Here is a 9297-nt window from a genome sequence, read left to right as displayed (position 1 = left end):
TCCCTCTCAATGTTCTGGCACCCACCATGACCCCCCCCCCCATGCCCGACTCACCTGCTCCTCCAGCGCAGCCCGGCTCCCTCTCCCAGGGACCTTGGGGTGCCCCAAACCACGTCGGAGCCCCCCTCAGCCTTTTTTCCTCACCCCAAAGAAGGCACAGAACGACTCCTTTAATGAAGTTGTTTTAACAATTGTAAGGCTAGAGCTTTTGGTATCCACTGCTTGCCATCCCTTGTAAACCAATTTTTTTCTTCTTTCTTCTGCAGCTTAATAAACCTCTTTTTTTCCCCATAGTTTTCCAAATGCATGTATTACCGCATATGCATATTTAGAATCAGTAAATATATTTAATGTCTTGTCCTGCTATAATTCACAGGCTCTCACAAGCGTGTGCAGCTCTGCTGTCTGAGCTGACCAGGTGGCTGGTAACCTCCCCCCTTCCTTTAATTGCTTTCCATTCACGATAGAGTATCCTGTAAATCATGAAGAATGGCGGGAAAAAATCAGTGAGAAATGGGGAAAAAAATCCCTGAAGAATGGGGGGAAAAATCAGTGAGAAATGGGGAAAAGTGGGGAAAAAATCCGTTAGAAATGGGTGGGGAAATTCCATGAAAAATGGCGAAAGAAATCAGTGAGAAATGGGGAAAAATGGGTAAAAAATCAGTGCGAAATGGGGGGGGGGGGGGGGGGGGGGGAAATCAATGAGAAATCGGGGAAAAACATAAGTAAGAAACGGGGGGGAAAAGTCCATGAAAAATGGGGAAAAATCAGTGGGAAATGGGGATAAATCTGGAAAAAATCCATGAAAAATGGGGGAAAATATCAGTGAGAAATGGGGGAAAATGGGGAAAAAGTCAGTGAGAAATGGGGAAAAATCAGTGAAAAACGGGGGGAAAACTCCATGAAGAATGGGGAAAAAAATCAGTGAGAAATGGGGAAAAAAATCCCTGAAAAATGGGGGAAAATATCAGTGAGAAATGGGAAAAAATGGGGAAAAAAGTCATTGATAAATCGGGGGAAAAATCAGTGTGAAAGGGGGGGAAAAATCGGGATCGGGGACGTGGACCGGGACTGGGATCGGGGACCGGGACGGGGAAATGGGACAGGGACCGGGATCGCGGACGGGGACCTGGGACAGGGACCGGAACCGGGATCGGGGACGGGGACTGGAGACAGGGACCGGGACCGGGATTGGGATTGGGGACTGGGACCAGGACCGTGATCGGGTTCCGGGACGGGGAACTGGGACTGGGACCAGGATCGGGGACCGGAACCGGGGACTGGGACCGGGACCAGGACTGGGGACGGGGACTGGGGACAGTGACCGGGACTGCAATCGGCACCGCCCCCCGAACCGCTCCCGGAACCGCTCCCCGGGCTACCCCGGCACGGCGACCGGGAACGCCCCCGGCACCGCCCCGGCACCGCCCCCGGTGCCGCCCCCGGCACTGCCCCGGCACCGCCCCGGGTAGCGCCCCCGGCACCGCCCCCGGGGCGGGCCGCCGAACGCACGCGATGACGCGCGGGGGGCGGGACGGCGCGGGGCGGTGACGCGCTTCATGCCAGGAGCAGGGCCCGGGTGCGACGAAGACGGGAGCGGGACGACCCGATACCGCGCGGGGCCGCGGGCCCGGCGGAGCCCGGCCCGCTGGGTAGGGGCCGCCAATGGCACCGGGGCTTCTGCTTCGGCTTCTGTCCGTGTCGGCGGGGAGGCCCCAGCCAGCGGTGCCCCTCTCCCTCGGCGACACGGGCGTGGAACTCGGCATCGGGCGCTGCATCGCCGCGGACAGCAGGGGGCGCACGGGTACCGATACTGCCATGGGGCCCGGCGCTGCTCTCCTGCTCCGCCGCCAGGCGGCGCTGCGCTGCCGTCCTGCCGCGCCTCCGGGCACGCTCGGTTTCCTCGGGACCCCGGGCCCCGCCTGTCCCGCCGCTGCGGAGGCGGGGGATGCTTTATGGGACTGCCCGAGCTGGCAGTGCCGGGTCTGGGGCGTTGGGGCGCGCCTTGGGGGGCTGCGGGTGCGCTCGTTTCCTCTTCTGCATGGCCTTCTGTGTGAGCATCTCTCGTTGCGACTGCTCTTGGAGAGTCAAACCCCTCCTCCTAAGTGGTCTCAGGAGCCTGGCAGGGTGAGTTTTGTTTCACAGGGGAAAGGGCCACTGGTCGTGTCCAGAGACCTGTGCACCCAGCCAGGTTTCTGCCTGATAAAATTCCAAATGGATGAGGATTTCTCCCAGCCCCAAGCTGCCCCCACCTGTAACCCTGGCTGCCTTTGGGGTGCCCAAAGCCTCCTCTGTGCAGATCTCAGGAACCTGGGAGGGGTGAACAATGTTGCACAGGGAAAAACCCCACAGATTTTATCTCCGGGCCTGGGGCCAGGAGCAGGCATTTGCGTGCTATAATTCCAGAAGGAGCACGGTGTCTCCCAGACCCAAGCTGCATCCAGCTGTGACCCAGCTGCTCTTGGAGTGCCAAAAGCCTCCTCGTAGCTGATCTCAGGAACCCTGGAAGGGTGAGTTTGGTTTCACAGGGAAAAGGCCTCCGTTTGTGTCCAGAGATCAAATAAGGGACTCTGCTTTTCCTCTAGTTCTCCTTCCTGTTTTCACCTGGGCTAGAAGGATGGGCATGGCCTGTATTTCTCATATCAAAGTGATGTTACTAAATTTGTCCAGAAGTTCTGATTGTTATTTTTATTAGTAGTAGTAATTTTCTGATAGAAAACACTCTCATTTTGCCTTTCCCACGTTGTTTCCAGGTGCTGCCCAGGATGGACATCTGTGGTCTCAGACAGTGATTCCCGAGGAGCAAGGAAAGCCTTTTCCTCACCTGCACAGTTCAGGTGGATGGGACAGAATTGGTGTGGCCTGACAAGGCAGGAAAAGCTGTCTGTGTTCTGGAGTGCCTTGAAAGCTTTCTCCGTCAGGTTTGGAAGGGGTTTCTCTTTGGGATTTCTTGTGATGCAGCACCACGGGTATCCCTTTGTGCCAAGTCCAGTGCTAAAGGATTGAAGAACTGACAAGTGGGGTCTGGGATGAAAATGCCTCTAATAAAATTAAGCAAAGAATACAATAAGAGAAATGAGCATCCTTTTAATGTCTGAAATAGTTAGGAATAAAAATGCTGGAAAAGGGCACTCTGAATTGGTGTCACTTGTCATGGATAAAACCCCAGAGTGAGGAATCAGAGCAGAAGTTGAGAGCTGGAATCCTTCTGCAGTCGACTTAATTTTCTTTTCCTCCTCTCTTTCAGGACAGGAAGAATCACGACTCTCCTGGCATCTTTGCCAAGAGCTGTGGTGTTTGATCAGCCAAAGCCCAGAGGCTTCAGCACCAGAGGTCTGAGCCTGGAGGGCTCCTGGTGCTGCCCGTGCTGTGGGCTATGTCAGAGGATGCAGGCTTCCTCTTTGCCTCCCTGCTGGGATTAACTGCCATGGGAATGTGGGATCTGGGTGAAACTCCAGCTCTCCTGGTGTTCAGGGGAGCAAGGTCTGAGGGACTCCTCTCTGGGGATGTGCGGTGAAGGACTGAATAGTGTGGAAGGAGAGTATTTATAAACTGTATCACTGTTTCTCCCAAAATTGGGGTGGAGCGGTGATGGGGGTGGTTGGGTTTGGCCTGGGCCTGTTATTCTTTGTGCAATTTTAAAATTCTCTTGTATGATTTACTGTCCGGTATCTTTCTAACAAAAGCTGACATAAATTTAGATTAAGGATTAGAACTTGGGTCCATTCATTGCAAACATTTGACAAGGCTGGAGGACTGGGGTGGTGACTGCTCTCAGGAAAGGTTACTTATTAATACTGTGTCAGATTTCCCGCAGTGACTGTCAGGCCTGCATGGCTGTGAGTTCGTGCTCTTCTCACTGGGGAAATAAGTTCAGCAAAATTAGAAATGTTAGGAAAATCCAGCCCAAAATTTCATCTCTGTACCCCCTAAGTTTTCCCAGTTTTTCCCAGCTAGGAGCTGCACAGAAGTCAGGCAGGGGAAGTGACAACAGGGAACAGCTGAAAAATTCAAAGGCACAAAGAGGAAAGGGGAAAGGTTTCAGAAAACAATTCTATGGTCTAAGAATAATTTCTGATTCCCTACTGAGAAGAACACGAACTCACAGCCATTCAGGCCTGACAGTCCCCTGCAGTGAGAGCTCAGCACACATCCACAGAGGCAAGTCCAGCATCTTAAATGAAAAAATAAAAATAAAAACCAGAAGAAAAAGGTGATTTCTTTTGCTTCAGAGTTATTTCAAGTTCTTAAAGCCCAAGCAACATTTGCTCTTGATTTTGGTTGGGTGAATCATGAGCAGTGGGCACGGGTCATGCCATTCATTGAGCAGAAAACCCGGGGTCATTTAGAGGGGACACAAGAACTGTTTGTGTAGCGACCTCGGGCTGCAGAGGGGCAGGAGAAAGGCCAAGGGAGCTCCCTGGGGCCACCAGGGCCTGTGGGGAACAGAATGGACGCTTGGATGACCAGTGGAGGTGAGGAGTGGATCTGAGTTCATCTACAGGGAAATAAGGAGGGGATACTCTGGAGTGAAAAGCTGAGGTGATGAGTTCACCCACCTGGGCACGAGTTGTGTTTGCACAAAGTGGGAACAGAGGTGAAGGTCAATCCAAAGTCGATCCTGCTTGACCTCTGAATTCCAGGATAAGTTTTACAAGCTGCCGAATGAGGGAGTAAAAATACACAAAAATGAAACCGAGAGCATTCATGAGGTTCCTGGGAGTCCATTACACTGTTGTCATAGAATTCTTAATGAGTTTTGAGCTTTTAATGACAACAATTCAGTACTTTCTTTGGATTATTCACTGTATAGGATTTGGGATTTATCTGGATTTTAAAGGCGTCGTGGTGGCCCTGACACTGCTCAGGAGCTGGTAGGAAAAGCAGGGTCAGAGCTCCTGGCAGGCACAGGGTGTTTTTCCCAGAGTGGACTGTGGAGGAATTGTTTGGGCCTTGGATTGTCCCTCTGGGTGATGCCAGTTGCTGTGATTTGTGTAATTCCATACATTTAACTCCCAATACTTCCCAGCCCAGGAGCTTGAGCTGACAGGGCAGCACACAGATTGTTCTCTGTGCTGTGCCCCGATTTGGGGTTGGCTGTCAGCTTTGCTAGCTCCCGTGAATTATGCCCATAGCCCCGAATTCCCTGCTCAATTCCCACTGCCATAACCTCACAGCGCCTCATGGAGTGGGGATATACTGTGGCAGGAAGCTCAGCAGCATCGGCACAGGGACAGGTGTATATTCCAAAGAATTTCCTGTTTCAAACCCTCATCCCCCAGCCCCGCCGATGTCCCTGGGGGGCACTTGACAGAGTTACCTGGATTTCAGCTGATTTCACCCCCCCGAGCTCGGGCTCCAGGTGATCTTTTCAAGCAGGAGAAGGCAGGGGCCGGAGGCGCTCGTGGCCCGTGCCGAGGCAGTCCCTGGGGCCACGAGAGGACATCTCTCCCTGCAGAATTTCAGTTCTTTCCAGAGCCTCAGCAGTGACAGAGGACAAAGAGGAAGATGAGGAGGAGGAAGAAGGGGGAGAGGGTTTGAGAGGAGGGGAAGCCCAAATCCGTGCTGTGTGCGGAGCTCCGACAGCACGCTGCAGCCCGCAGCTCAGTGTGAGCACGGGGCAGAGGAGGCGATTTCTGGGCATTCAATCACCCTGAGGCGGGCCCGGCACCGCCCCTGCAGCACCGTCCCCAGCACAGCTCGGTACCGCTCCGGGATCACCCGGCCCCGCCCCCGGTGCCGCCCGGGACCACTGGGGACCGCCCCTAAAGCACCGCCCCGGCCCCGCCCGGTCCCGTCCCCGGGACCTCCGTGCCCCGCCTCGCCAAGCCCCGGCTCCGCCCCGAGCCTGCCCGGGCTGCGCCGGGACCATCGCTGGCGGCCCCGCCCCTCTTCCCCGGGCCGAAGCGGGCTGAAGGAGATGTCCGCACGATTGGAAACGCCGCCGAAAATCGCACCCGTGGGATCGGTGTCGGCGTCGTGCGCAGGCATCCCACTAGAGCGAGCGGGCTCCTTGCTGTGCCACCCTCCTTTTGCAGCCAGAGTTAGAAGGTCGGGGAGCGACACCCGAGCCGCCATCTTGGGAGAGGCAGGCGCGCAGTACCGCGCTCTGCCCACAGGGTGGCGCTTGGGAGACAGGCAAGGGATGGAATCAAGGAGTGTCCCAATCCTTGAGGAAATCCCCCGGAATGAACGCCCCAAAAAACCCCGACCAGAACTGAGAAACCTCCTGCCTCTGTATGAGTGCAAAGGGTGTGCAAGGAGTGTGCAAATAGTGTGCATTAGCAATCGATCGGCAGGCATTAGCAATCGATCGCCGATCTAATCGATCGGCAGGCATTAGCAATCGATCGCCGATCTAATCGATCGGCAGGCGCGATCAATCGATCGCCGATCTAATCGATCGGCAGGCATTAACAATCGATCGCCGATATAATCGATCGGCAGGCGCGATCAATCGATCGCCGATCTAATCGATCGGCAGGCATTAGCAATCGATCGCCGATCTAATCGATCGGCAGGCGCGATCAATCGATCGCCGATCTAATCGATCGGCAGGCGCGATCAATCGATCGCCGATCTAATCGATCGGCAGGCATTAGCAATCGATCGCCGATATAATCGATCGGTAGTCGTGATCAATCGATCGCCGATCTAATCCATAGGCACGCATTAGCTATCGATCGCCGATCTGATTTTTCCCGCCATTTTTCATGGATTTTTTCCCCCATTTCTTACTGATTTTTCCCCAATTTTTCAAGCATTTTTCCCGCAATTTTCGTGGATTTTTTTCCCATATTTTCCCCATTTCTCACTGATTTTTTTCCCCCATTTCTCAATGATTTGTTTCCCCAATTTATCAAAGATTTTTTTTCCCCATTTCACCATGATGTTTCCCCCATTTCTCACTGATTTTTTTCCCCCCATTTTTCCATGGATATTTCCCGATTTTCCCCCCCATTGCTCACTGATTTTTGCCCCCATTTCTCTCTGAATTTTCCCCCCATTTTCCATGCATTTTTCCCCCCATTAATCACTGATTTTTTTCCCCATTTATCACTGATATTTGCCCCCATTTCTCTCTGAATTTTTCCTTCCATTTTTCATGCATTTTTCCGCCCATTAATCACTGATTTTCTCCCCATTTATCACTGATTATTGCCCCCATTTTTCACTTATTTTTTCCCCACAGCATCGGCCACCACAGCACGAGCGACAACAGCTCGCTCTGTTCCCGCCATTGCCCATGGATTGTTTGCCTGTTTTCCATGGATTTTTTCCCCATTTCTCACTGATTTCCCCCCCCCCCCATTTCTCACTGAATATTCCCCCATTTTTCATCGACTTTTCCCCCATTTACCACTGCTTTTTCCCCCATTTCTCGCTGATTTTGTCCCAAATTTTCCCCCATTTCTCATTGATTTTTTTCCCTGTTTCTCACTGATTTTTCCCCCATTTCTTAATGACTTTTCCCGCCATTCGTCACGGATTTTTTCCCCCATTTCTCACTGATTTTTTCCCCATTTCTCAATTATTTTTTCCCCCACTTTTCCCCGTTTCTCACTGATTTATTCCCCCATTTTTCATGGATTTTTTTTCCCCCATTTCTCACGGATTTTTTTCCCCATTTTTCAAAGATTCCCCCCCCCCGTTTTTCACTGATTTTTCTCCATTTCTCACTGATTTTCCCACCATTTTTCATGTGGTTTTTTTCCATTTCTCACTGATGTTTTACCCCATTCTTATTACCATTCTCATAGCTCTATTTTATATTTATACATATTCTTATATTTGCATTATTTCTGTTATACACTAGATTTTTCATAGATATTTGCTACTTATATTTCTTTATATTTTACATGTATACCAATCTAGTTCTATTCTTTATATTTTATTTTTATATTAGCTATAAAAACCGTGCCTCTACCCAAATAAAAAGCATTTAAACATTCCTTTTAGACTATATTTAGCTATTTTTTATGGTTCTGTTTTTCATGCATTCTACACCCACCCCTCCCTCTCAATGTTCTGGCACCCAGCATGACCCCCCCCCCCCCCCCCCCATGCCCGACTCACCTGCTCCTCCAGCGCAGCCCGGCTCCCTTTCCCAGGGACCTTGGGGTGCCCCAAACCACGTCGGAGCCCCCAGTCTCCACACCCTCCCCCTCCGTAGGGAACGGGAATGGGATGGGGAGCACACAGGACAAGAAAGGAACACAAAAGACACACTGGACAGAGAGAAGAAAAGGGCTGGAAGCTGGATATGAGGATGAAAGTGGAGCAGCAACAAACCTCAGGACTCTTGACTAGAGAGTGTGGCTGCTGAACGTCTCAAAAAAACCCCCCAGCTCCAACACAACATGCTGTGCTCACGGCTCGGCCTGGGACTCGTCAGTGAACGTCTCTCTCTTGCCAGGGCCATAAAGCCCCCGAGAAAACACGAGGTGAGGTTGATGTGCTCCGGCTTTGCTCCTGCTCAGCCCTAACCCCAGCCCCTGCTGCCAGTGAGCACCCTGATCTCTGAACCTCTTCTCAGCTTGTTTGTACGCTTCCAAATTCCTTCCTCTTTCTTCAAGCTTCATCTGTTTCCTGGCATTGGGAGAATGACAAGTGTTTAGCACAGCGCAATGAATACAACAGTCTCATTTTCAGAAGACACAACTGAACGAGAACCGACAGCAGCACTGCTTCGAGACAATCTGGGCACACGTTTCCCTTCCAGCAATCTGAGTGTTCTTTTGTGTCACGCCTGAAATCCTGAAAATGGTTTTTTGAGAAAAATTATCCATAACTAGAAAACAATCAAACCAAATAAATAGAACCCCTAGGATATAATAACAGCCCATATACTACAACACTCCAATTCTAATATTAATAAGAAAACAGAAATTAGCTACACAGCATTACCTCAAACAAACACTACATACTGGCAAGAATCAAAGCCACCACAAAATAATTCAAAAACTACCCTATGCCTTATGCTACAGGCTAGAACGCCATCGGCAAACCTTATCAAGGTATCCTTTAAAAACAACGCCCCACCAAAAACAAAAACAACACAAAACGCCATTCAAGAACTCCCTTATCAACACCTGAATGAAAAAACATGGCATTAGATAAATAGACCATAGCCCTTATCATACACCATCTACAAACAAAATAAAGCTATACCATACATCCTCGAAAACCACCTTCAAAGCACGACATTAGAAAAAAAAACTTTCCAGAATTAAAAGCTGTATCTAACAAAAGCCGTCTGATAAAATTAACAACCAAGCCCCCACCATCAGAGCTGCC

At 51.1% G+C, this 9297-nt stretch overlaps 1 long non-coding RNA gene across 2 annotated transcripts; it reads left to right on the top strand.

The window, feature by feature from the left end:
- Positions 1–1536: 1536 nt before the first annotated feature.
- On the top strand, positions 1537–3575 carry LOC148217850 (uncharacterized). Of its 2 annotated transcripts, none has more exons than XR_015800697.1 (3): positions 1537–2127; positions 2754–2921; positions 3248–3385. It is a non-coding gene; the product is annotated as an uncharacterized LOC148217850 (long non-coding RNA). The 2 variants fall into 2 exon arrangements; XR_015800698.1 differs by having other exon boundaries at positions 1539–1652; positions 3248–3575.
- The last annotated feature ends 5722 nt before the right edge of the window (positions 3576–9297 follow it).

The sequence above is a fragment of the Sturnus vulgaris genome, unplaced genomic scaffold (genome assembly GCF_052056855.1).
Source record: "Sturnus vulgaris isolate bStuVul1 unplaced genomic scaffold, bStuVul1.hap1 Scaffold_2025, whole genome shotgun sequence".
NCBI classification, from domain to species: domain Eukaryota; kingdom Metazoa; phylum Chordata; class Aves; order Passeriformes; family Sturnidae; genus Sturnus; species Sturnus vulgaris.
Note: the sequence above shows the minus strand (reverse complement) of the source record. Positions and strands in the feature narration are given on the sequence as shown.